This window comes from Eptatretus burgeri, chromosome 3 (genome assembly GCF_056783735.1).
Source record: "Eptatretus burgeri isolate ZD-2024b chromosome 3, Ebu_testis_v1, whole genome shotgun sequence".
NCBI lineage: Eukaryota > Metazoa > Chordata > Myxini > Myxiniformes > Myxinidae > Eptatretus > Eptatretus burgeri.
The window spans coordinates 94,096,029-94,123,129 of NC_140963.1; the positions used below are offsets into that span (position 1 = coordinate 94,096,029).

The 27,101-nt window shown below is 43.7% G+C and overlaps 1 long non-coding RNA gene across 2 annotated transcripts in view; it reads left to right on the forward strand.

The window, feature by feature from the left end:
• Window positions 1–4,176: 4,176 nt before the first annotated feature.
• LOC147030474 (uncharacterized) overlaps window positions 4,177–27,101 on the forward strand; it is a 57,502-nt gene continuing 34,577 nt past the window's right edge. The window contains exons 1-3 of one of the 2 annotated variants that reach the window (XR_015056387.1): window positions 4,177–4,299; window positions 21,432–21,527; window positions 21,785–23,438. This is a non-coding gene — a long non-coding RNA (uncharacterized LOC147030474). Of the gene's footprint in view, window positions 4,300–19,719; window positions 23,439–27,101 lie in introns of those variants that run through there. The other variant, XR_015056386.1, reaches the window with a different exon arrangement.

The window sequence follows — 27,101 nt, forward strand, 5'->3', positions numbered from 1 at the left end:
CACTCAGCTTGAATAAAATGCCAGACTCGACGGCGGTGAGGTGGTTCTCTGATAATAGCCAGAGAGATGTCCACTTTGACAACGACGTGGTCAGAAGAACCGATTGAGGAATTTCGAAAGAAATAATTCAGGATTTTAGAAATCTCACCCAAGTTGTTGACCTTTGGCTTTCGCTGACCTTTTGGTCCATGGTGACTTCAAAAATAATTCACAGTTTGAATTCATTGACCTGAAATATATATATCTTTTTCAAGTTTCAAGTCAATCAGATGAAAATTGTGGATTTTTGAAATACCAGCTTTGTTGTTGACCTTGGGCCAATGCTGACCTTGGTCCATGTTGACCTCAAAAATAATTGGTTGGTTGAATTAATTAACCTGAAATATAAATCCTCTTTAAATTTTAAGTTGATCAGATGAAAATTGAGGATTTTAGAAATATCATCAATGTTGTTGACCTTTGCCCCATGTTGACCTTATGAACTTTTGACCTCAAAAACAATCGGCTTCATCCTTATGACAAACTCTCCCAAGTGATGAAGCTTCGTGAAGATCGGCTTAAAATTGTGACCTGAAGGCAATAAAGAAACAAACAGACAGAACAACAATTTTGACGAACCAATTTATTTGAAAAATGTTAGATTTTGCACGTAACAAACAAACAGGCAGAAAGAGGTGAAAACAAAACCTCCTTCGCCTTTGGTTGTGGGGTAAGTGAAAGAAATGAAATGGTTGCAAGTCGAGCATGACCCATGAGGGTTAGAAAACTACCTGCTTGATGAGATACTCATTCTTCGAACGCTGATTTTGAGAGATATTCAGATTGGTGTGAGAACAGCAAAGAAAATGTTAAATGCTCATACATCTATACGTGTGTGTGTGTCTTCTCCATAACTCGAAAATAATAAAACCCAGCATCATGAAACTGTGCATGCATACAAATTGAACTCCAAGGAAGTGCAAAAGTGAAAAGTGGTTTCGTTTCATTCAAACACCCCTTTTGAAGATAATTAATTAATGGCCTTTTGAAATTATATCCTTCATCAGGCGATCCTCGGCCACCTCGCTCTGGGGAAAAAGACGTTTCTTGGGTAACCTCGCTGGGGTCTGAAGCCGCCATGTTTTTTTGGCCTGCTCAAGCATGCCCTGACTTGGAACAGCCCACAACGATTTCTTTTCGATAAAGATTTTTCTTTCACTTTCCTCACTCATATTATTGAATACCTGTTCATCACAGGTACAAATCACCATGTACATCACTTTTGGAAGTGCACTCGTTTTCACATTTGGAGCTTGGGGTGATTTCATGCATTATATGATACGATTTTCCATGATATACTCTCACAGCCCAATAAAAGTACATCATCAAAATATTATTTCGGTTTTGAGGATCGGATATCGTTCGGACGAAATAAGTGTTGAAATCTGTTGTGAAATCTGATAATTTGAAGAAATAAAGAGTCTAATAACTAAGCCGATATACCTATTTAGTCTAAGCAAGCAAGGCTATGTTCCCTCGACAAGCGATACACAGGAAAATGTGAAATTTCCAAATCATTAAACTTTTCTTTTTATTCTGTTTGGAGAATTATATTGTGTGAACAAAAATACAGGAACGGCCATAATTGACCAGCTTCATTGAGCTTTATAATTCAATACATTCACTGCTCGACCTCACGCCATGTCCCCTACAGGAGATGCCGATCCATTGCGTCTGACAGATCTGTGTCTATATTTTCGGAGATTTTGCGAGATGCTCTGCAGAGAATCAAAGCAACTCTGGTGAAAAATGGACGTTAAAAAAAGTTATGACGTTTGCGTTGACCCTGAACAGATGTACCACGTAACGCATACACAGATGAGCAGGCAGATGATGGATTATCTGCAATGTTTGTTTCACCGGCGATTGAACTTTGCGATGTCGCCAGGGTTGTTCTCCATTAAGCTGCAACTCTTTTGGAGATAAAGTCATTAATTGAAGGAATTCATTCTATTTCATTAACTGCTGTGTGCACAGTGAAGACCGGCTTTAAAGTTAAAGGCATCCGATATGATATGCAGCGCCAACCTGGCCAACCTTTCCTTATCAACCATTTCATTGGATTGCATGCATGAGCAATTAAACCACATACTGATCACCTTACAGTCGATGGGAGTCCTGCGCTATGTCCTTCTGAGCGAATCGTTCATTCAGTGAGGAAGCTTTTGCCCGCCACCTCATTCAGAGCGAGTGGTTCATGCTGTGCTGTCCTGAGCTAGTGGTTCGTGCTCCGTCACCCAGAGTGAGTGGTTTGTGCTCTGCTGCCCTGAGCGAATGGTGCATGCTCTGTCGCCCTGAACAAGTGGTTCCTGCTCTGACACCTGAAGTGAGTGGTTCGTGCCCCGTCACCCTGAGTGAGTTCTGAAATAACACCCGATTTCCGAGCCGTTTTCCATATTCACCTGATTTCTAAATTACCGAGCAAAATTTTTTTTTCACACGAAACACGCAGCTGTGTCTAAAGATTAATGTTTGTGAACATATCCCTGAAACATCTATATAAAGTTTATATCAATGCAACATTGTTTTTCGGTGAAAGCTTCTCGAGGTTTTTGGGTTGTTGCCAAATTCTGCAGTGTGTGTGTGTGTGTGTGTGTGTGTGTGTGTGTGTGTGTGTGTGTGTGTGTGTGTGTGTGTGTGTGTGTGTGTGTGTGTGTGTGTTTCATAAAGCATCTGTCTCTCTCGCTCTCTCGCTCTCTCGCTCTCTCGCTCTCTCGCTCTCTCGCTCTCTCTCTCTCGCCCCCGGCTGGCTGTTGGTTCGTCGTGTGTCCTGTCATGGTGGCTGCTTACTTCGTGCCTTGAGTGCCCGTCCTCCGTTGTGCCGGTTTGTGATTCCCCTTTCCCCATTTCATCCCTCTGTGCTTGTGTTTTTTGTGTGAGTTTTCCCCTTGTTTCCCTTCTGTGTGGAGGGGAGAGAGAGCTCGTCGCAGCGCGAGTCACGGTATCGCCTGTTTTTGGGCGGTGCCCTATTCGTCCATTAATCTATCTATAATTCCAGCAGTGTGTGTGTGTGTGTGTGTGTGTGTGTGTGTGTGTGTGTGTGTGTGTGTGTGTGTGTGTGTGTGTGTGTGTGTGTGTGTGTGTGTGTGTGTGTGTGTGTGTGTCTGTGACCGCTGTTTCTTGACAACCGCTGGTCCGATCTCATTGAAACTTGCCAGATATATTGCTGCGGCCCTGAGGATGTGCCTTTTCAAGGTTTGATATTAATCGGACAAGTGCTTCCCAAGTTATGCCCATTTATTTACCAAACCGATGACAATGCATGTTGTTGCGTGGGCGTGGCCGATGGGGAAGGGAAGCTCAGCCGTGTTCCCCATTACAGGTTTCAACATACGGGCTTCCGGATAATGATGACTTCGTGTATTCTAATAATTTCTCGATTTCTCATGCGCATTTATAGATAAACACAATGCCCCAATTTATGATCGTTCTCATATTAGACGGTGCATAAATTTCGGTGACATCAGAGTGCTGGTATGCTCCGAAGCAGGAAGTAAATTATTTGTTGCATGTTTTTTTTGTCCTCTCCTCTTGTCTTTGTGTTTTTCCTTGCGATAAAAGGCAAAATACGTTGGTGCTAATTGAATAATTGGCCATTAAAACTAAATTGCGAATCATCGGAACTACCATATGTGAACTTCCGGACAGTGAGGACTTCACTTCCTTCTCGTGACGATTACTGTATTCTTTCTCGATTTCTGTACTTTGTCGATTTTCTTTAACCCAATACCCCAATCCAGTCAGTGACGATTACTGTATTCTTTCTCGATTTTTTTTCTTGATTTATCGACTTACTGTATTCTTTCTTTCTCGATTTCTGTACTTTCTGAAACACAATGCCCCAATCCAGTCGTCGTTTCCGAGAGGGAAGGAACGGCCTGTGTGGTTGTTGTTTCTGGCACGCGGTTTGAAAGTTTTTTTTTTTTTTGCATGTACGGCCACGCACGTACGGGCACGTGAGAGCGAAGGAACGGCCTGTGTTGTTGTTTCTGGCACGCGGTTTGAAAGTTTTTTGTTTTGTTTTGTTTGTATCTCCGGGCATGCACTAGTTATTTAAAAGCCTTTCACTTTAAACCTGCTTTATTTTGGTTTTTATTTTGCTTGCCTTTCCTTATTTTGTTTAGTTCGTGCCCTCTCCCAAATTTCGGGAAAGTAAGAGTGTATTTTTAACTTCCTCTTCCTCAGTGAGGAAGACGACGAGCGTTGCGTCTTGGTTGTAACATGGCGGCGGCTCGCTCGCAGCACGATGCTGCTTTCGAGGTACGGACTCGGAAAAACGCTCTAATTTGTGTCCCCCCCCCTCCCCCTCCGACGTGGTTCTTACTGAGGAGATTGTTTTGGCCGTTGGAGACGTTGTCGGCATTGAGCATGTCCGGATGAATCAGAAGGTCGTGGTGTTCATCTCCGATGTTTGTCTTGTTCACGACGTCGTGAGTTCTGGGTTAACCACACACAGTGGTCACTTTGTTACGGCCTCCCCGATGGATGTCCCGGCAATGAAAATAATCGTCTCTAACGTGCCTCCTTTCGTTTCGAATCAACAACTTGTCTCTGTGTTGTCTCGTTTCGGGAAAATTGTGTCAAAGATCTCGATGATCCCCCTCGGGTGCCACCATGACAAGGCAAAGCACGTGATGAGCTTTCGGCGGCAACTTTACATGGGGCTGCCGGACCGTGGGGAGGACACGAGTTTGAAGGTTTCATTTAAGATTAAAATTGATAATAATGATTACCAAGTGTGGGCTTCGTCAGCGACTTTAACATGTTTTCTTTGTGGAGCCTTTGACCATTTAAAAAGATTTTGTCCAAAAGGTTCTTGTTCGAAGTGTGGGGAATTGGTACATGTTGATGGTGAAATGGTTAACGACCCACAACGTCGTCTGGTGGAGGAGGTGATGCCCAGTGAACCCAACGTTCCCACTCATACTGTTCCCTCACATAGTGAGGACGGTAAGGATGATTTTGTCACTGTGTCAAAAAAACGTAGATCATCTGCTCCTCGTGACCCCAGGAGCTATCCCAAGGTGGTCGTGCTGGATACGGTTGTTCGGGTAACTGAGGAAGCTCATCGGAATGATAAAAAGGATGGAATGGTTTCCGATAATGAGAATGTATTTCAGAGTGTACAGTGTGGTCCGGGTCCTTCAGATCGCGGTGAAGTGTCTCTTGGTGTTGCTGAACCGTGTGTAGAATGTCGGGAAGTATCAGCGCTCGGTTTTCCTGAGACAGACTGAAATAATGTTGCAGGTCCATGAGATGTTCCCACCTCAACAAATGATCAACATTCAGTTTGTGAGGCCTCGATAGAGGTGCCCGATGTAGTAGGACAAGATGGTGGATTAAAGGCCCCATCTCATCTTGATGAAAGTGTTAAACAGGACTCACAAAATACCACCGTGCATCACTCGGTACCCCTGTTAGACGTGTTTGTAAAGGTCCAGGGTGATGCTTACGAACCTTGTGGAAGGTTATCTGGGCTGCCTGCTTCAGATGATGATGACATGGCGGTGACTGATCTGTCACAGTCATCATCTGATCATTTACAGATATCTCTGCAGGTTATTGTATCCTTTCTGAATGGGACGTTTAGGCAGCGGAATGTCATCATTCATCAACATTTTCCTGACTTCCTTTCCTTCATGCAGACTGCAAAGTGTATGATTAGGATCTCCAAAGATTTTGAAATAACTAAACCACAAATTCACAGACTGAGGAAGTTTATTACAAAAGCAGGTTTAGAATGTTCTTCACAGCTGCCAAACCCCCCTGATACAGGATGAAAAGGAAGGAAGTGCTTTTTGGCACCTTAAACATGAATGGGGGTTGGTGCTCACCATTTGCATCGGATCCAAGTTAAAAACTTGTTGCTTCGGAAACATGTGGATGTCTGTTTGTTTCAAGAAACGCACACAACAGAGACTTCACAGTCTGACTGGCTCTGCCTTAACAAGGGGCTTTGTTTCTTCATTAATTTGTCTTCTGTCTCGGCGGGTGTTGCCTTTATGCTTCATCCAGGTTTTGTTCCTGACTCGTATCGTTTCCTTGAAATAGTTAAAGGACACTTGGCATCATTGGAGTTCATGTATCAAGGATTTCACCTCACCTTACTTCATGTCTTTGCTCCTCGTGAAAGCGGGGCTCGTAAATTTTTTTTTTTTTTTTTTTTTTTTTTTTAACACATCTGGCTTATTACTTCCATACTTTTGTCTTTGATCACTGTATTTGTGTCGGAGGAGATTTCAATTGCAAGTTTGAACCTAATTGAGATAGGAATACACCAGAACAACATCCTGAATCTCATAAACACATATCTTGTTGTTTTTCATCACTTGGTCTTCTCGATGCTTGGTGTATGCAGCACCGTACAGCATTTCGGTGTACATTGTGCCGGTGTGCTAACGTGCTGATAACACTTGCAAGGTTGGATAGATGGTACATTAACTCTACTTTTAGAAATGTCCTCATGTCTTGCAACATCTTTCTTTCCATTTTCTCTGATCATCACTTGGTAGTGCTTGGTTTATCCTCTTCTGAGTTACCGCAAAAAAGTGCGTATTGGACCTTGAATACCAGCCTGTTGGAGGATGTTATTTTTACTGATGCTTTTCGTAGGTTTTGGGAAAAAACTTATCCAAAGCAAACCTTCCTCTGCTTCTATCCAGTTATAGTGGGACAACGCGAAAGCTCAAATTCGTGTTTTCTGTCAATGTTATCGGTCCTTTTCTAGGAGCAAGAGTAAAATTGCTGTTTCACTCTTGGAAACTGAGATTTTGCAGTTGGAGGAAGACTTGGCTAAAGCTCGAAATGACAGAGAGCTTCGGCTATTATTAGAAAAAAGAGCTTATCTCAGAGAATTGATTCATGAAAAAGTCATGGGGATGTCAGTTCGACTCAGAATCCAAAATGTGAAGTTGTCTGACACCCCAAATACAAGGTTTTTTCCATTGAGAAGGGGTTAAGAAATCCCAAAGACAGATTTTCTCCTTGTTGGATGCTCAAGGCACTATTATACAAAATGAAAGTGATGTGAGAAGACTTGTGAAAAATTATTTTTCTGATTTATTTGCGAAGAAATCTGTGTTTAAAGATTGTGTTGATGAGATGACAACTCATGTTCCTTCTTTGAGTTGTGTTCAGCATCAAGCTCTTGAAAAATCGCTTTCCCTTGAGGAACTCAGCATGGCTCTGAACAGCTTTGAACGTGGAAAAGCTCCTGGAATTGATGGACTTCCAGTGGAATTTTTTTCAGCATTTTGGGACATCTTAGGTCCAGAAGTACTGTTGGTTCTGCAAGAAAGTTTACTTTCTGGCATACTGCCTCTCAGCTGTCAAAGAGCGGTGGTTTGTCTTCTCCCAAAAAGCGGCGATCTCCGTCAAATCAAGAACTGGCGCCCCATCTCATTACGATGTTCTGACTACAAACTCTTTTCCAAATTGTTGGCCAATCGGCTAAAACTTGTCGTCGGGACTCTCGTTTATCATGACCAGAGCTTCTGTGTTCCAGGGAGATCAAACTCTGATAACATCTTTTTAGTTAGAGATTTGATTGATTGTGGTCTTAAGGAGGAAAGGGGGGGGGGGTTGGTTTGATTTTCCTTGATGTCAAAAAGGCTTTTGATTGCATTGATCACTTTTATATGTTTCATGTGTTGCAAAGGTTTGGTCTGGGTGAAAGGTTCATGAGTTTTGTTAAGTTGTTATACAACAATATATCTCGTTTATGTCAGTTAAACGATGGTCTCTGCTCTCCCATTCAGGTTCAGAGGGGTGTTCGGCAAGGCTGTCCATTGTCAGGTTTACTGTTTAGCCTTTCTCTTGAGCCATTACTAATTAATCTTAGGAACTCTCTTTCTGGCTTTGTACAGTCACCAGAAGAACACCCTATTGTTGTGTCTGCAGATGCTGATGATGTCTGTATAGTAATTAAAAATGATCAGGATCTAACCACTCTTCTTGGATCGTTACATAACTTTCATCTTGCTTCACATTTTTTTTTTTTGTATACTTTGGTCGAGGCTCGTATGAGAGCTAACACACAACTCACAGCAAGGAGGCATGAGACAAGAGGGGCGGGAGTGGAAGTGACAAAACAGTGGGGAACAGACACATTAGGTGAACTGTGGAAGGGAGAGGGATGGGGATGGGACAGGGAACATGGCGAAGAGAAGATGGACATTACAAGGACTTTCAGGAAGGAAAGCAGGAGAATTGAAGGAAGTGGGCTTGGGTGGATTATCGGGGGTAGAAAAGATCGAGGATTTGGATGGGGGAAGATAAGAGGTGGTGGTGAACAGCTGTTTTGAAAGCCTGGAGGGAAGAATGGGAAAGAATAGAGTGAGGAAGTTTATTCCAAAGGCGGGAAAAAAGAGGAATGAAAGAGTGAAGATGAGCAGTGATTCGTGATTTTGGTAGTTTTACCAGAAGGGGGTTGTTGGCGGACCTTGAGCGCCCTGTGGAAATGTGGTGGGGACAAATCGCAGAGAGCAGGGGGGGGGAAAGGCTGGAGAGGAGTCGGTAGAAGACAGAAAGACCACCGACCAACCTGCGGTGATTGAGTGAGAGGCCCAAAGACTCAGCTTCATTGCGGGAGATGCCGATGATCTTAAATGCCCTGGTTTCGACAGCGTGAAGCCGAGAAAGGTGGGAGGCAGGAGCACCAGCCCAGAGGGGAGAGCAGTACTCCATCAGGCTACGGACAAAAGCTTTGTAAGTGGTCAGGAGCTCAAGAGGGCCGAGGAAGGACTTTGCACGACGGAGGATTCCCAGTCGGCGACTGGCTTTTGAGGCGAGGTTGGAAATGTGACTTTCCCAGGAAAGGTCATGGCAGATAGTGAGACCCAGAAGCTTGAAAGAAAAGACTTCTTCCAGAGGATTGTTGAGAAAGTGGATGGGGGGTTTTGTAAACGGTCCTTTCGAAGAGACATAGTGAGAGTGTGAGATTTGTCTGGATTGAAAGACATGTTCCACGTGTTGGACCAGTTTGTGATTTTATCCAGATCTGCAGTGAGCGAAGAAGCTGCTGCTTGCTGGTCTGAGGGATGACAGATGGTACGGCAGAGGGTGGAGTCGTCGGCAAAGAGAAATAGAGGATTTTCCAGAGAGTCCGAGAGATCATTGATGAAAATCAGAAAAAGAACAGGGCCCAGAACGCTACCTTGAGGAACTCCAGCCTGCACAGGAAGAGGGGATGAAAGAACTCCATTTAGGGCCACACGTTGACTGCGACAGGAGAGGAAGTCTGCGAGCCATGAGTGGAGATGGCCTTGAATACCATGGGAAGAGAGTTTGGTGAGTAGGGCAGGGTGCCAGACTGTGTCAAAAGCACGTGATATGTCCAGGGATACGGCTCAGATTTCCTGTCTGGCATTGAGGACCTCCATCCATTGATGGGAGAGCAGAAGCAGCATATCCAGGGTAGAGTGACCTGGTCTGAAACCAAATTGATGATTGGAAATAAAGCCATTGGAGAAGAGGAAGGATTTAATGTCTGAAGCGATGATGGATTCCATCACCTTGCTGATGATTGGGAGAAGGCTGATTGGTCTGTAGTTACAGGGATCTGTTTTTGCACCTTTTTTATGCAGGGCAGTGATGTTAGCAGATTTCCAAGCAGATGGCAGATGGCAGATGACCTTGGGCAAAAGAGAGGGTGAATAGAACAGAGAGAGGGTGAGCAAGAGCAGAAGAGCAGGCTTTGAGGACACGTGGGCTGATGCCGTCTGGACCAGTTGCAGAATCTGACTCGAGGTTTGAAAGCAAGCTCTCCACCTTGTCAGGAGAAAAGGATACAGAGTCCAGGGACAGTTGGGTGCGACTGGGTAAAGTGGGTAGAGATAGTGATGGGTTTGGGACACAAGATTTAGCTGCAAACACCGAGTTTAGACATTCAGCTTTATCACGTGTGGAATCAGCAGTGCGGCCATTTGAGGTAAGGGAGGGGATGGAGGGGGAACATACACCAGAAACAGATTTGATTAAACGCCACCAGGATTTTGAGGAGGGAGAGAGGTTTGAGAGTTCAGACTTGAGATGAGAAAGATGTTGTTTTCTGGCTCTCCTGAGGGTAGATACACACTTGTTCCGAGCTTTGTGGAAAGAACTGAGATTGCCCTCAGTTGGGTTTGCTTTCCTTGAGGCAAAGGCAAGTTGTTTCAGGACAACTGCCTCGCCACAAGCTTCAGTAAACCAAGGGTGGGAGGAAGGGTAAGACAACTGAACACAAGAGGGGATAAATCTGTGCATGAGGGAGAGCAAGTTTCTTTGAAAGAATTCCCAGGATGAGTTGATGTTTGAGAAAGTAGTGATAGGAGACCAGTCTGTATGTTTGATGGCTGCTCGGAGACCCTGCCAGTCGGCTTGAGTGAAATGCCAGACTCGACGGCGGTGAGGTGGTTCTCTGATAACAGCCAGAGAGATGTCCACTTTAACAAGGACGTGGTCAGAAGAACCAATTGGAGCGAAGGAAGAGCAGCAGATATTGTCAGGGAAATTTGTCAAAATCAGATCCAGAAGAGATGGAGATGGAGACCAACCATTGGTTGAGATCCGGGTCGGGAAGTTGACCGATTGAGTCAGTCCCAATGAGTCGCAGAAAGCTTTTGCTGAGGTGCCATGGCAGGTGAGAGAGGTACCCACACCTCGCCAACTGGCGTGATGACAATTGAAGTCACCACATAAGAGGAAGAGAGAGTTTGGATGAGAAGATAGAAGATGGTCCATGTTTTTGGATAGTGAGGTGTAGATGGAGTCATCACAGTTCGGTGGACGGTACAGTACACATATAAACATGAGGTGGGAGTGGAGGGGAAGCCGAAGCCAGAGGTATTCCTGGGGGTGTGGGGGAGTGAGAGCAGTGCATGGAGAGTGAGGAATAGTCTTTGATGAAGAGAGCAACACCTCCACCAGGGAGAGATACTTGGGAGTCAGACACGTCTTGGGAGAGGAAAGTTTCTGTTAGGCAGATAATGTCTGGTTTGTCAGTGGCAACCTGTATGGAAAGATCTGAAAGGTTTGAGCGAAGGCCCCGGATATTTGAGGTCCACACTTTTAATGAAGAGGTAGGGGAGGAGGCTTTGGGTGCAGGAGGTGGAGGGGGAGGGGGAGGGTAGGACAAGGGACGAGGGGGGAGGTAAGGAGGGTTTCTGAAAGAGTGTGGGGTATTGCAGAATAGCGGGGGGAGCGGGCCGAATGAGGAGGAGAAGAGGCACTGTGGTGCGGGGGGAGAGGAGGGACAAGAGACAAGGAAGAAGGCAGTTGAGGATTTGAGGAGGTGGAATGAAGAGATGGAGGTGAGAGGGCAGTGGAGGGAGGAAGGTTGGTGGATGAGAGGGGGGCAACTTAGAGAAGGAAGAGTGAGGGGGATAAAAGGTGGGAGAAAGGTGAGGGGGGAATTTTTGAGAGGTGAGAGGGAGGCTTGGAGGGAGAAGAGTGGGATGGTTGCTGTGAGAGTGAGAGTGAGGGGTGAGGGGGGTGAGTTGGCACTGAAGTTGGAAAAAAAGCAGTGTAATTTGTAAAAAAAAAAGCAGCAAAAAAATTTGCAGTGTAATTGGCAAAAGAGTCAAACTCTGTGGGTGTCCTCAGCTCAATGTACATCCGGTGGGCTTCCCTTCGTGCCACCTCAGTCTCTTCCAAAAGATCTAAAGTGGACGAGAGAGGGGGTGAAATACTTAGGTGTTTATCTTGGCCCTCACCAGTACTCCCTTTTAACTGGGAAGGAGTGGTAGATCACGTAACCAAACGTCTCAACAAATGGAAAAGGTTCCTACCGCAAATGTCTTTCAGAGGTCCTTTACTAATAATTAATACTTTAGCTACCTCTGTCTTGTGGAACAAATTCTTCTCTTTACAGCCACCACACAGCTTGCTTAAAGAGATTCAACAGATACTGGTTAATTTTTTCTGGAATGGTTATCATTGGTTGCGGTCAGATTGACTCTGTTGCCCCTTGTCTGATGGTGGCCAAGGGCTCATCGACGTAAAGTATCGTCTGATGGCCTTTCGGCTGAAGTCGATACAACGAGCGATCAATGTGGAAAAACGGCCGTGGCACCCCGTAGCACAACGAATGTTGAGACAAGCTGGATTGCTCGGCTCCGGCCTTGAGTTGTTCCTAATTTAGTCAAAAAAGATTGACACGTCTCACCTTCCTCTGTTTTACCAGAGTCTGTTGAATGCTTGGCAAGCAGGAGTGGTGACCCGCCAGAGGGATTTGTATGACATCAAAATGTTTGTGGGAGAACCTCTATTCCTCAACCCACTCTTTCCCAGTTCCCAAAACCCATTGCTTTTTACAAAACTTCATTTCAGCTGGTATCAGAAATGTTTGGCATCTTCACGACACATCCAATTGTTGTTGGAAGTCTGTTAAAGAAATTGCTGAAATCACTGGCACCAGGTCGTTAAGAGCTGTCGGTAAAGTAGTTGTCGATGTCATCCGTACATCCTTTAAACTTGGGTTGCAGTGGAGTGCGGAGGTCCAATGGACGCCCCATCAGCCTTCACTTCCGAGCTTACTTGTCCAATTCGCTGGGGTTACTCCATCTCCAGTCAGTATTGCTTCCTGTTTATTTAGTAATCTTGACAGTAAATCAATTTATCGTTTTTGTCTTTCTGTTATTATTATAAATACCTCTGCAGTTGGAGTATGTCAAAAACGCTTTTGACATATGCCACCCCTTCTGAACCTGCATGGGAATCGATGTATTGCACACCAATAACAAAAAGATCAGGTGACTTTCAATGGAGACTTGCTCACTGGTCACTGCCAACAAACACCTTTGTCAACCGAATTGATATTGCTGTCTCAGTGCTTTGTCTCTTTTGTGACATCACTGAAGATTTGTCCCATGGATATATTGATTGTGTACAATTGTGCCCCCTTTTTCTTTTATTGAACAATATATTTCATCGGGTAAATGTCCGCTTTTCACTCCGGTGATTTATTTTTGGCCTCAGAGTCAATTCCGGCACTGAAAAGTTGTTAATGTTTTTGAACTATGTTCTATCGGAGGCAAAGTTAGCGATCTACCTGTCGAGGAAAGCCAAAATGAAAGGCAAACCTTTTGAGCAATGTAACGTGATTTTGCATTTCCAATCCCTGGTTTCAACTCGTTTGAAACTTGAATTTAATTATTCCAGAAATAATGAAAATATGAATACCTTTGTTGAAACTTGGTGTGTTGGTAAAGGCGGTCACACCTTGACGATTTAGCCAGCAATGGCAATGTATAAAAGTGTATGCAAAACGTTGGCGTACGCGGAATTTTTGATGTTTTTTTTAAAGTTTTGGTCGTATTCATAAGGTGTTGGTCGTATGCATAACATATTAGTAACGGGCACAGAACGTTTCGTTGTCTGATAGATAACTTGTACTAACAAATGCTTAGCCTGTTGTCGGCGTTCACAACCTATGCCCAACGATAGTTTAACTTAGGCAGAGCACGCTGCACATATCGCTGGGAATAAGTTGGAGGCACGATATGCGATCGTTGTCACACATCGACACAAGTTCCTTGCAAGTTACTCATAAGTCGAAACGCGTTGAGGTAATGTTTAGCATAACCGAAACTTTTTTTTTCTCTTTGGCTCCGTGAAGGCACGTGACGAAATATCTGAAGTTGTTGTTTTTTTTTGTTTTTTTTTAGTTTATCACGAATTTTAAAACATTCGGAAATTTGCTTTTAAGTTTGGACGTCGACGTGATAATATCCTCAAACAGAAAATATTCACAGACTAGGAACTAAGAATAAGACATGAGCAAACTGAAGAGGCAATCGGACGTGACGTAACGGCACGTGATGAAAAATCGGAAATTATTGTTGTTTTTGTTTTTTTTTAAACGATGCCAATACGCCATGATACGGAAGCTGTAAATTGGAAACACGTTCAGTAAGTTCTGTGGTCGTCTGGAAGACGTCAATCAAATATGTCTACATACATCAATATGCGTTGGAGGTACGTTACACATAGGTTCAAAGCATGTTACTCATAGGTGAGAAATAAGTTTTGGGTACGTTAAGCATTACCTCGACGTGTTTGGACTTATGAGTAACTTACAAGTGACGTGCCTCGACGTGTGTCAACGATCGCATAATGTGCTTCAACGTGTGTGCAACGATTGTGTAACGTGCCTACAACACGTTACTCATAGGTTAGAAATAAGTTTTGGGTACGCTAAACATTACCTCGACGTTGTTCGACTTATGAGGAACTTACAAGTAACGTGTGTCGACGTCTGTCAACAATCGCATAACGTGCCGACAACTTATGGTCAGCGTAGCGGAACGTGCGAGTCATACGCCTGCATACGTTGTAAAATTTCAAGCATGCTAAAATTTGAGGACAACCGCAAAGTTTAACGTTTAAAGCCAGCGTACTACGATATTTGGCAGTGTTTTTCAGCGTGTTCTTAACGTATACAAAACTTACCCATGACGTATTCGACGTGTGCCAGCGTTTTTCGACAAATTTTTCATAAGTTGGCATACGCTGGCGAAATCGTCAAGGTGTGACAGCGCCTCAAGATGTGAATGTGAAGGAAAATGTATTAGAAATTTATGTGTCGTGTTTTTTTTCCTTGTGTCCTTGGAATTATCTTTGTTTTGAATTGTTTTTTTGGTGTTTCTTTGACTTTGCTGATTTTCTCTTTGAAACCTGTTTTTGTTTTATCTCCTTTGGTTTTTTTGTATTTTTATAATAAAAGGAGTCAAAAGTCTCTCTCTCTCTCTCTCTCTCTCTCTCTCTCTCTCTCTCTCTCTCTCTCTCTCTCTCTCTCTCTCTCTCTCTCTGTCTCTGTCTCTGTCTCTGTCTCTGTCTCTGTCTCTGTCTCTGTCTCTGTCTCTGTCTCTGTCTCTGTCTCTCTCTCTCTCTCTCTCTCTCTCTCTCTCTCTCTCTCTCTCTCTCTCTCTCTCTCTCTCTCTCTCTCTCTCTGTCTCTCTGATTCTCTGTCTCTCTGTCTCTCTGATTCTCTGTCTTTCTGTCTTTCTGCCTCTCTGTCTCTCTGTCTCTCTGTCTCTCTGTCTCTCTGCCTCTGTCTCTGTCTCTCTGTCTCTGTCTCTGTCTCTGTCTCTGTCTCTGTCTCTGTCTCTGTCTCTGTCTCTGTCTCTGTCTCTGTCTCTGTCTCTGTCTCTGTCTTTCTCTCTCTGTCTCTGTCTTTCTCTCTCTCTTTCTCTGTCTTTCTTTCTCTCTTTCTCTCTTTCTCTCTTTCTCTCTTTCTCTCTTTCTCTCTTTCTCTCTTTCTCTGTCTTTGGACATATCTGGATGGTGTTTGTCTGTTGATGTGTCCGGGCAGGGTTTTTCTCCAGATGTGTTCAAGCAGTGTTTGTCTCCGGACATGTCTGGGGGGTGTTTGTCTCCGGACATGTCTGGGGGGTGTTTGTCTCCGGACATGTCTGGGGGGTGTTTGTCTCCGGACATGTCTGGGGGGTGTTTGTCTCCGGACATGTCTGGGGGGTGTTTGTCTCCGGACATGTCCAGGGGGTGTTTGTCTCCGTTCGTGTCCAAGCAGTGTTTGTCTCTATCAGCTGGGCTCTAGAAACGTCTGGAGTTTTTCCCTGGACGCTTCTGGGTGGTAATTATTGCTCCACCGCACGTCTGCCTTCCTTTCCACTCACCTCACACTGTCTTCCCTTCCCCATCACTCCCCGCTCCTCCATCCCTCCTCGCTCCCCTCACTCCTTGCTCCCCCTCCCTCCTCTCTCCTCTCTTCTCTCTCCCTCTTCCCCCCTCTTTTTCTCCCTCCCCCTTTAGTATCCCATCAGCGAAATGATGGGTGGTATTTACTTGAACTCCAACATAACGGAAACCACAATCTTCACAATAACAGCTCGATTTCTAAACTCGATCCTCATGCTGGCCTCACCCCTTTAATTTCCCCATCCACACCCTTTTTGAGTCTTTCCCTTACAAACCCCACGAGACATAAACATTTGTTCTTAAACTCTTTTAATCGAGAGGTTTTATTGTGCTCTTCTTCTTCTTCTTCTTCTTCTTCTTTCGGCTTGCTCCCGTTCGGGGTCACCACAGCGGATCAACCGTCTCCATTTCGCTCTATCCTCCACATCTTCCATTGACGCTCCAACCACCCGCATGTCTGCCCTCACCGTATCCATGAACCTCTTCTTTGGCCTTCCTCTTCTCCTCCTGCCTGGCGGCTCCATCTTCAACATCCTTCTCCCGATATACTCCGCTTCCCTCCTGTGCACATGTCCAAACCATCTCAATCTCGCCTCTCTCACTTTGTCTCCAAACCATCCTACCTGCGCTGTCCCTCTCATACACTCATTTCTTATCCTATCCATCCTCGTCACTCCCAACGAGAATCGCAGCATCTTTAACTCTGCCACCTCCAGCTCCGCTTCCTGTCTTTTTGTTAGCGCCACCGCCTCCAAACCATACAACATAGCTGGTCTCACTACCGTCTTGTATACTTTCCCCTTCACTCTTGCAGCTACCCTTCTGCCACAAATCACTCCTGCAACTCTTCTCCAACCACTCCATCCTACCTGCACTCTCTTTTTCACTTCTCTCCCACACTCTTCGTTACTTTGGACAGTTGATCCCAAGTATTTAAACCCATCCACCTTCCCCACCTCAACTCCTTGCAACCGCACCATACCACCACCCTCCCTCTCATTTATGCACATGTACTCCGTCTTACTCCTACTGACTATCATTCCCCTTCTCTCCAGTGCGTGCCTCTGCCTGCTCCCCACTCTCCATACAGATCAGGATGTCATCCGCAAACATCATAGTCCATGGAGACTCCAGTCTGATCTCGTCCGTCAAGCTGTCCATCACCATTGCAAACAGGAAAGGGCTCAGAGTCGATCCTTGGTGCAATCCCACTTTTATACCTTAAACCGGTCCGTCATTCCTTCCGCACACCTCACCGCTGTCACACTGTCCTCATACATATCCTGCACTATCCTCACATACTTATCCACCACTCCCGACTTCCTCAGACAATACCACAACTCCTCTCTTGGCACCCTATCATAAGCTTTCTCTAAATCCACAAACACACAATGTCACTCCTTTTGGCCTTCCCTATACTTCTCCATCAACATTCTCAAAGCAAACATCGCATCAGTGGTGCTCTTTCCTGGCAGAAACCCATATTGCTGCTCACAGATCGTCACCTCTCCTCTCAACCGAGCTTCCACGACTCTTTCCCACAACTTCATGGTGTGGCTTAACAACTTTATCCCTCTGTAATTTCCACAGCTCTGTACATCACCCTTATTCTTGAAAATCGGAACCAGTACACTTAATCTCCACTCCTCTGGCATCCTCTCACTTTCCAAGACTTTATTAAACAATCTGGTTAACAACCCCACTGCCATCTCTCCCAAGCACTTCCATGCCTCCACTGGTATACCATCTGGGCCAACTGCCTTTCCACTCTTCATCCTCTTCATCGCAGTCCTCACTTCATCCTTACTGATCCACCCCACTTCCAGATTCACTATCTCCACCTCTTCCAACCTTCTCTCTCTCATTTTCTTCATTCATCAGCTCCTCAAAGTACTCCATCCACCTTCTCAACACACTCTCCTCGCTTGTCAGCACATTCCCATCTGCGTCCTTTGTCACCCGAACCTGCAGCACATCCTTCCCAGCTCGGTCCCTCTGTCTTGCCAATCGGGATAAATCCTTTTTCCCCTTCTTTTGTATCCAACTTCTCATACAGCTCGTCATATGGCTTTTTCTTAGCCTTTGCCACCTCTCTTTTTGCCTTTTGCCACCACTCCTTGTACTCCTCCCTACTTTCTTCATCTCTCTGACTATCCCACTTCCTTTTCACCAACCCCTTCTTCCTTTTACTTTCCTGTACTTCCTCGTTCCACCACCAAGTCTCCTTATCTTCCTTCCTCTGTCCAGATGTCATACCAAGTACCTTCCAAGCTATCTCCCTCACCACTTCTGCTGTCGTTGCCCAATCATCCCACCCATCTTTACCACCATTCAACGCCTGTCTCACCTCCTCCCTAAATTTCACGCAACAGTCTTCCTCCTTCAGCTTCCACCATCTGGTCCTTGGTTCAGCCCTCACTCTCTTCCTCAACCTCACCACCAAAATCATCCAACAGACCACCAATCGATGTTGTCGAGCTACACTCTCCCCTGCCACCACCTGACAGTCACTAATCTCTTTCAGGTTGCATCTCCTGCTTAAGATGTAATCCACCTGTGTGCACTTTCCTCCACTCTTGTTTGTCACCCTGTGTTCCTCCTTCTTGAAATATGTATTTACCACTGCCATTTCCATTCTTTTTGCAAACTCTACCACCATTTGCCCTTCCACATTTCTCTTGTTGAGACCGTACCCAACCATCACCTCCTCATCCTCTTTATTCCCTTCCCCAACATGCCCATTGAAATCTCCTCCAATCACCACTCTTTCATCCTTGGATACACTCTCCACCACTTCATCTAACTCACTCCAGAAATCTTCTTTATACTCCATCTCACACCCCATATGTGGGGCATATGCACTGATGACATTCATCATCACCCCTTCAATTTCCAACTTCACACTCATCACTCGGTCAGACACTCTCCTCACCTCCAATACCCTCTTGACATAATCTTCCTTCAGGATTACCCCGACACCATTTCTCCTCCCATCCACACCATGATAGAACAGTTTGAAACCACCTCCAATGCTCCTCGCCTTACTTCCCATCCACTTGGTGTCTTGTACACACAGTATGTCCACCTTTCTTCTCTCCATCATATCAGCCAACTCTCGCCCTTTGCCAGTCATCGTCCCAACATCGAGAGTTCCAACTCTCACCTGCACACTTCTTCCCTTCCCCCTCTCCCACTGCTTCCGGACTCACCTTCCCCGTCTCCTTCTCCTCCTTCGCCCAGCAGTAGCACAATTTCCACTGGTACCCTGCTGACCACCGGTACCGGTGGCGGTCGTTGGAAAGCCAGGGCTCGGCCAATCCGGTATGGAAATTCGTTTTGTTGTCCGCATAATGATTTGGCATAGGTTTTTACGCCGGATGCCCTTCCTGAAGCAACCCTGGTCGCCTCTTACGACACACAGGGATATGGTACACCGATTCCAACTGGAGCATACACCGGGCCCAGCACAACTGGTACTCATTTTGCCGACCTCGGAAGGATGGCAGGCTGAGTCAACCCCCTGGTGTTTTCGACTTGGTTTATATATATATCTATATATATATATATATATATATATATATATATATATGTATATATATATATATATATATATTTTTTTTTATATATATATATATATATATTTTATATATATATATTTTATATATATATTTTTATATATATTTTATATATATATTTTTATATATATATTTTTTTATATATATATTTTTTTATATATATATTTTTTTATATATATATTTTTTTATATATATATATATTTTTATATATATATATATTTTTATATATATATATATATTTTTATATATATATATATATTTTTATATATATATATATATATATATATATATGTATATAGAATTATATATGTATATGTATATAGAATTATATATGTGTATATATATATATACATATACATATATTAATTCAGTGTCCCAACGGGGCTTGAACTCAGGACCTTTTGGGTCCCAAGCCACTGCCCAAACCACTGCGCCAACACTAGGCTTCGAGAGGTTTTATTGTGCATAAATTAAAAAAAAAAGTTAATCAGTTGAAACATTTGTAGGACATTACCAGAAAACAGACTAAAAGAAAACCACAAGGCTTTTCGTTGTTCTCTTTTCAGGTGAAATACGCACCAACTGAATGAGGTGAGAAAGAAGAACAGTCGAATAGACACCTATCAACAGTCAATTCCGATTGGACGTTCTCTCTTGATGTGTCATCACCTCCCGACGGTCGAGGTGAGAGGAGCCTGTTCAGTGTTCAGCTCTCCAGTTGGAGGTTGCAGAGTCTGAGGCAGAGCCCCTGAGGCTGTTTCAGAATCCTCTTCATCAACATCTGTGATCGTGAGACGAGTTCTGTTCTTCTTCTTCTTTGCATAAATAAGCAAAGAGAGTGGACAAAGTCTGTTTGCCGACAGAACACAGGGTCCATGGAATAGATAAATGCCGATTCTGGTCTTCAGAGATGTGATGTACTTCGTCCTCTCCTCAATATTTGAATGCATATCTTGAACGCAAAGATATGAGGAACAAATCAAAAGATGCGTCTCAAACATGTATCTCGCTGTTCGTCCAAGAGTGATTTTCACCTCTCGACATCTGATTCCTGCTGTTAGGAAGGATGTTCTGCCTGCCTCAAAATTTAGCAATGTTATTTATGAGTTCAAGTGCCGGTGTGATGCTCGGTATGTGGGCAGAACTACCCAGACTCTGACTGACAGAATCAAACAGCACGTCCCTTTCTCCATCAGGAAAAACACGATTGGTCCGCGAATACAGCCGGTACCTGCTTGTAGGAAGGTCCCAGCATCAATCCCAACATCGTGTGCATCTGCAATTGGACAGCATTTGATTAAGAATGCAAACAGTGCTGAACATTATAATGTGTATGCATTCAAGATATTGATGTTGATTATCTCCATGGTGATGGAGCACATACAAATACAATAAGTGATTATTTTATATTGCAAGTGCAGTGCAGCAAAATAAAACCTTATTTTCAGAGTTTAAGAATGAATGCTTTCCTGGTGAGGGGTATAACGGCTTTCAGGCCAACCTGTACACAAATATTACAAACCATGATATAATGACAAATAATACATGGGATGATGATGCAATGAAAACTGAAATGGGTTCGTTTGGAACCGAATGTGGTTACCATGACAACAATGCTTGCAGCGTCACAAAGAACATCGTCGGTCACAACGAACATCGTCGCGATGCATTGTGTGTTCACCATTTAGAACATTTCGTCCATTCTGCCGCATTCGCTGCTGCGATGTGGTCGTACCTTGTTATGCTCTTGAATTTTTTCAAGGAATTTCAAGAGCATATGTTTCCGGCACACCTGCAAGTGCGTCCTGCAGTCTGGACTATAATGAAGTCTTACCAGGTAAGTGGGAAACAAAGAGAAAGACCGTTCCTGATGGACGGAGGATAAAGGTTTAAAGATCCCATTGATGAGAATGAAAAGGAAGTTATAGGAACGGAGCAGATTGTGATATTCAAGAAATAATGACGGTTTGATTACGATGTGAACAATTGTTCTCTTAAATCTTGTTACAAGGAAACCACACCTGTTCTGGAAAGTTTCATCCATTTTCTGGGCTTGTGGTCAGAACGTCCTGTTTCAACTTCACTTTGAAAGGATCCCATTTAAGGATTGTTATGAAGGAAATTGATTCTTGTTTTCATTGAAATAACATTTATTTATTAAACTTGTTATATCCGTGTCCACAGATCTTTGGGGAAGGTTCCATCTTCGGTCCGATGGACGATTGACAACTCGTGTCGCTTTGGGGGAGATTTGAGTTTGCTGTTGGGATCATCGCCATGGTGATACTTATCATCAACTCGCTTTGTGCGATTTATTTATGGATGAACAAACGGTTCCGGTTCAGCTCTTCACAAGTCCTCATCTTATTATTGATCTTCAAATTAAGAACAGCAAATTATGATCCCGATGGACCTCTCTACTGATGAATATGTTGTTGTTGGAGTTTATATCTCTGGTGGTCCTCTGATTGATACATTTGTGCTACACAGAGAAATGTTCTCCACAACGAAGTTCTGTTTTTTTTGTGTGTTCACAGAAAGGACAAGAAAGAAGATTGAGAAGATGAGCCTGATGGGGAGGATAAAGATGTGGAAGATGATGATGATGACAGATTGGATTCAGAAGACGAGGAAGGTGATTGTGATGATGGAGACGACGGATGTGATTGCGATGATGACGGATATCGTTGTGAGGATGGGGACGATGAATGTCTTTGTTCCAATGACGATTCCAATTGAGGGCAGGAACACCGGGTTCGCAGGGGAGGAGGGGGAGAGGCTCTATTTTGTGTTGTGCAACTTCCAGGAATCTGATTTTATCTCAGTTGTCGTTTTTCCAAGTAGTTTTCGATCAAATAAGGTCATCAGCACAGTTTACCACCCTCTGGGAGGAACGAGTTTGCACATCACCTGCTGAAAAGAGTCGTCTGTGTTGCAAAAAGACTATTTTAATGTTTGTTTTTAGAGGGTTCTTAAGGGGTCGAAGCAGTTCAAACGGTGTAAAGGTCATACGGGCTCTTACAAAAAAAGGGATCAAAATGGATCTATGGGGTCTCAACGGATCTAAAGGATCTGCGGGTAGAAATATCAAAGAGGTCAAAGGATATATAGGAGTTAAAAGGGTCATGTGGGGTCTAAATGTCTTAAGGGTAAACAGGGTCGAAAGGAGCAACAGCAACAACAGAAGCAGCACGGTGTTGAGGAGCTGCAGGAAAAGCAGAACCCTCATTGTGATCACAGGCTGCAACAACAACAGCAGAAACATCACGGTGTTGACAGGTCATACCACATGCAGGACCTTCAACAGGTAAGCACTCTTCAATACTTTGGGCAGTTGGGGTGACCACACTCGGTGCAAAGACAGCAAACCCCAAGATCGGGACGTTAAGCTTAAATACATTTTGCCACTTGTTCTTTTATAGACATTGCTGTTAATACTTCCTTCGATGAAGAAGAATGTTCTTATTTGTGGAGAGAATTGTAGTTTTAACTTTGGTGGGAAGGTAACTTATTGACATGGTCATCGTGATGCAGGTTAAATCACAAGAAGTTTAACTTCCCTCGATTGGATTATTCACCTTTTCGTCGTTACCTGTTCCATCAGTGTATTCCCTTCTGTGCCCTTTCCTGAACAAGTTTTCAAACTGATGAAGATATCAATGTATTTAATCTGTTTTATTTTTGTTGTTTTTTTCCGAAGACCCCTCAGAAGAGGTGCTCGTGAACTCCCCTCCACCCCCTCGAATGAAACCATCTTACCGGTTGGAACATAAGTTGCCAAGATTCTTGCCTGACATTACAAATTATTCCAAACTTTGTATAAACTGCATGTTCTTCACCCCATCGTGTCCCTTTCTGTCTGTGTCTCAGAAGTGTTCGGAACAAACGAATGTTTTGCTGAACTCTTCTCCAGACAAGCACCAAACAGATCATCCAGTTGGTGAAAGTCTGGCATGAGTGTTAATGTATCCGTGTATAATTCATTGTGTACAACTGGGTGATCATTCAAAAATTTTTAAATCGATGAAGGTTGGTAAAAAATAATCGTTGCAATTAAATCGATGAATGTTGGTAATTAAATCGAAGCAGGTTGGATGTCACGTGGCAGTTTTCCAGCTTCTTCCTCATTTCCTCATCTGCCATGACCAAGCCGAGGGATTCTTCCCGAAACGTCGCCTTTTCCGATGAGTGGTAAGTTCAGCTTTTTTCAATTATAAACTTTTACTGCATTAAAATTAATTGTTTGAAAAACGTTAATTTAAAGCCAGTTGGACTTTGTGTGAAGAAAAGGAAGATGTGAAATTGAAGGCAAAAGGAAATAGGCCATGGGCAACATGTGGCTTCCATGCACCCCCCTGCCCCCCCACATCTCAATGAACCGATGTTTTTCTGAATCCCCTGGATGTGCTGAATAAGAAATCGAATGTTTACATTGAAAATATGGGGATGCACTTCCGGTTTTGACCCTATAACTAATGGTACCCAAAAACCGCTCATTGCTGCTCCGCGTTGGTCATGATTTCTATGCCTCATCATATCAACTTGTTGAATGGCTCAATGAAGGTCAATGTTCACATGTGATATACCAAATAATAGCTGATGCTATTCTGCTTATTTTCGTATGTCTGATAAGTTGTTACAATACATATTGCCAAAATCACAGTCATTTGAATGAGCATACCCCTATCCAGGGATATTCGCGTACTGACTGACACTTTCATGTTTCACATTTTTTCTTTGACTGATAAGTTTTCTTTTATATTACAGAATCTCGTACTCAAAGAACAATTAATTAAGCTTGACAACTAAATATTTCCACTTTGATTTTATTCTACAATTCTTTCTTGTTTTTGTATTTTCAGATTGCACCTGAATGATGTCTAATTCATCAGACCTCGGTGACGAGAATGCTCCTCCCCCAAAGCGATCAAACGGTGGCCAAGATTGTAGTTCGCTGGTGTGCATTGTGCATGTCCCAGGATTGCAATATGGACCATTGCTACAATTATCTGCAAATGAGGATGGTTACCAAAAATTGGATAAATTGAAAGAGATTCGTGATAAGAGACTCGCCCAAAATGCAGGTTCTGTTCACCAGATGAAGGACATGTGTAATCTTATTCCTGATGTCATAAAAAAGCACCATCATGGTTATCATAGGTGTGTTATCAGCGTTTTACCATGAACATCAATCGTTTGGCTTCACACTCGGATTCACGAGAACCATCATGTTCCCGACCAAGCAGACGCAGTTCAGCGGATCATATGTTGTTTGCACCAGACTGCATTTTTTGCAATTCTGAAGGAAGGGAAAAAGTTAAAAGCAAGGGGGCGTGGACTACCGAGGGCATGAGTTGCTTTATTTCTGATGGTTGGCAAACAATTTTAGAGATAGCCGAGAAGACAAATGACGAAAAACTGCTCACACGGATTAGATGCCAGGATCTGTTTGCATGTGAAGCCAAATTTCACAAGTCGTGCAGGACAAAGTACCCACAGAAGCCAGATAAGTGGAGAAGTACCAATGTCCAGAACAAAGATAAGCAAGTTCAACTGACGGAGGCTCATAATCATGTATTTCACGATGTGTGTGAGGTAATCAACACTGATGTTCTCCGAGACAAGAAGATGGTGAAACTAACTGATCTTGTCAAGACATACATAGCCAGCTTGGAACTCACAGAGTTCACCAATCCAAACTTCCATGGAGAAAACTTCAAAATCAAACTTGAGAAACACGAAGAGTACAAGGACAGATTGGCCTTCTGCAAACTGTATTCCTCAGCAAAAATGTAGTCCTATATAGTATATAGCTCTGACACTGACGTGAACAATGCAGTCCGATTTGCATACGAGCTGGCTTCGACAGATATGATACAAGAAGCTGGAACATACCTGCGTCAGGTGATTTTTGGCAGTTTTGCGATGTCCAATGAACGAAAATGGCCACCAACTGCTCAACATCTTGGAGATGTGAAGGATATTGTACCATCACAACTCGAGAAATTTCTCAGCAATGTCATAGGTGGAAAAGCCAGCACTCGTACATCTAAGTCGCATCGACTGGTATACTCAATGGGACAAGACATTTGTCGAGCAGCTACCAATGGTGAGTGGAAACTCCCAAAACACATATTGATATGCATGACACTCCGCCACCTGTTCAGGAGTGAGCGACTGATCACCTTACTGAATTGAATGGGACATTCAGAGAACTACTCATTTTCATTGGAACTAGAAACGGTTCTCGCACAGGCTGTGGATGAAACTTCAAATTTGTTCTCAACTCAAATCATCCGATCTCCAGATGCACCTTCTGTTTTTCACTCTGAATTTGACAACTTTGATCAACTACTTAATAACCTCACTGGAATGGGATCAATCCACACTGCCCATGGTATCATGCTGCAGGATATAGAAAGGAGACCAGAGGACCACGGAGGTACCCGTGTAGAAATACCATCCATTCCACGGAATATGACAACAAAACAACACTCTCTAAACATCCAATCATCTGAATGTCTTCCAGATTGTTATGTCACCCAGCGTAGGAGTCCTCAGATAACGATTGAGCAGCGAACATACCCTGGTGGGAATGCTGTATTCTACTGCATGAAAGAAACACCAGGAAACTTTAGCCAGATATGTTCCAAAGTGTTTGATATAATGCCACCGAAAGGTGATGTTGTGTTCAGCACAGACTCCTACATGCCTAACTCTGTGAAATCAATGGAGCGACTAACACGAGGTTGTGGTGAAAAACTGATGATCAATGGGGAGAACACCAACAAACCATCTGACTGGAAATTGTTCTTGGGCAATGATGTCAACAAGCAACAGTTTATTGCACTACTCACCCGACTCTGGAGCCAAGATGCATATGCCAAGAAGCGACAAGGAAGACAAGTGACTGTAATCTGTGAAGGCACTGCATACCTCCTGACATCTGATGATGGTCTGTCAACACATGGAAAAGAAATTCCCACGCTCAAGTCAACCCAGGAGAAATCTGATTCGCGTATCATCCGATATTGTAAACATGGTCGTAATCAGTTACAAGTACTAGAGGGTGAAGAGTCCAGACACTGATGTATTCTTTATAGTTCACCACTATGAACCTACACTCGGTGATGTCACCATCTTGTTTGACGCTGGCACTGGAAACAAGAAAAGACTGCGAAATGTGAGTGATATGTCACGAGGTTATACCCAGCAACACTGTACAGCTCTGATGGCACTCTTTGCATACAGTGGATGCGATTCCACAAGTGCCTTCAAAGGATTAGGAAAAGTGAAACCTCTCAAGAAACTATTGAAGATGCCCAAATTTGTGCCAGTGCTTGCGAGGCTGGGAGACTCTTGGCATGTGCCTAGAGAGCTCGTAGACGATCTTGACAAGTTCACGTGTGCCATTTACGAAAGGCCGCACATGCACAGAGTTGATGAAGCACGCTTCCTTAAGATGAGCTGGTTGTGTGACACAGATAATGACACATCAATCAAAACTTCACACAACATTGATATGGCTAATCTACCTCCATGCCGAAAATAGTTAGAGCAACATATCAGGAGAGTGAATTTCCAGGTTGGAATATGGAAGAGAGCGTATATCACTGATCCTGATATCCCTCTGGCTGCTGATGGCCATGGTTGGACAATGGTTGATGGCAAAATGGAGCTGTTATGGTATGACGGAGATGTACTTCCACAACAATTAATATGTATTGTTGAAGGTTCACCGACTGATGATGAGGACGAATCAGATGATGATGGTTCACTTCCTGCAGGAACAGACTATCCTGCTGGAGACAGTTCACACAGTGATTCTGATTAAACCCTTGTCAAAGTGGACAT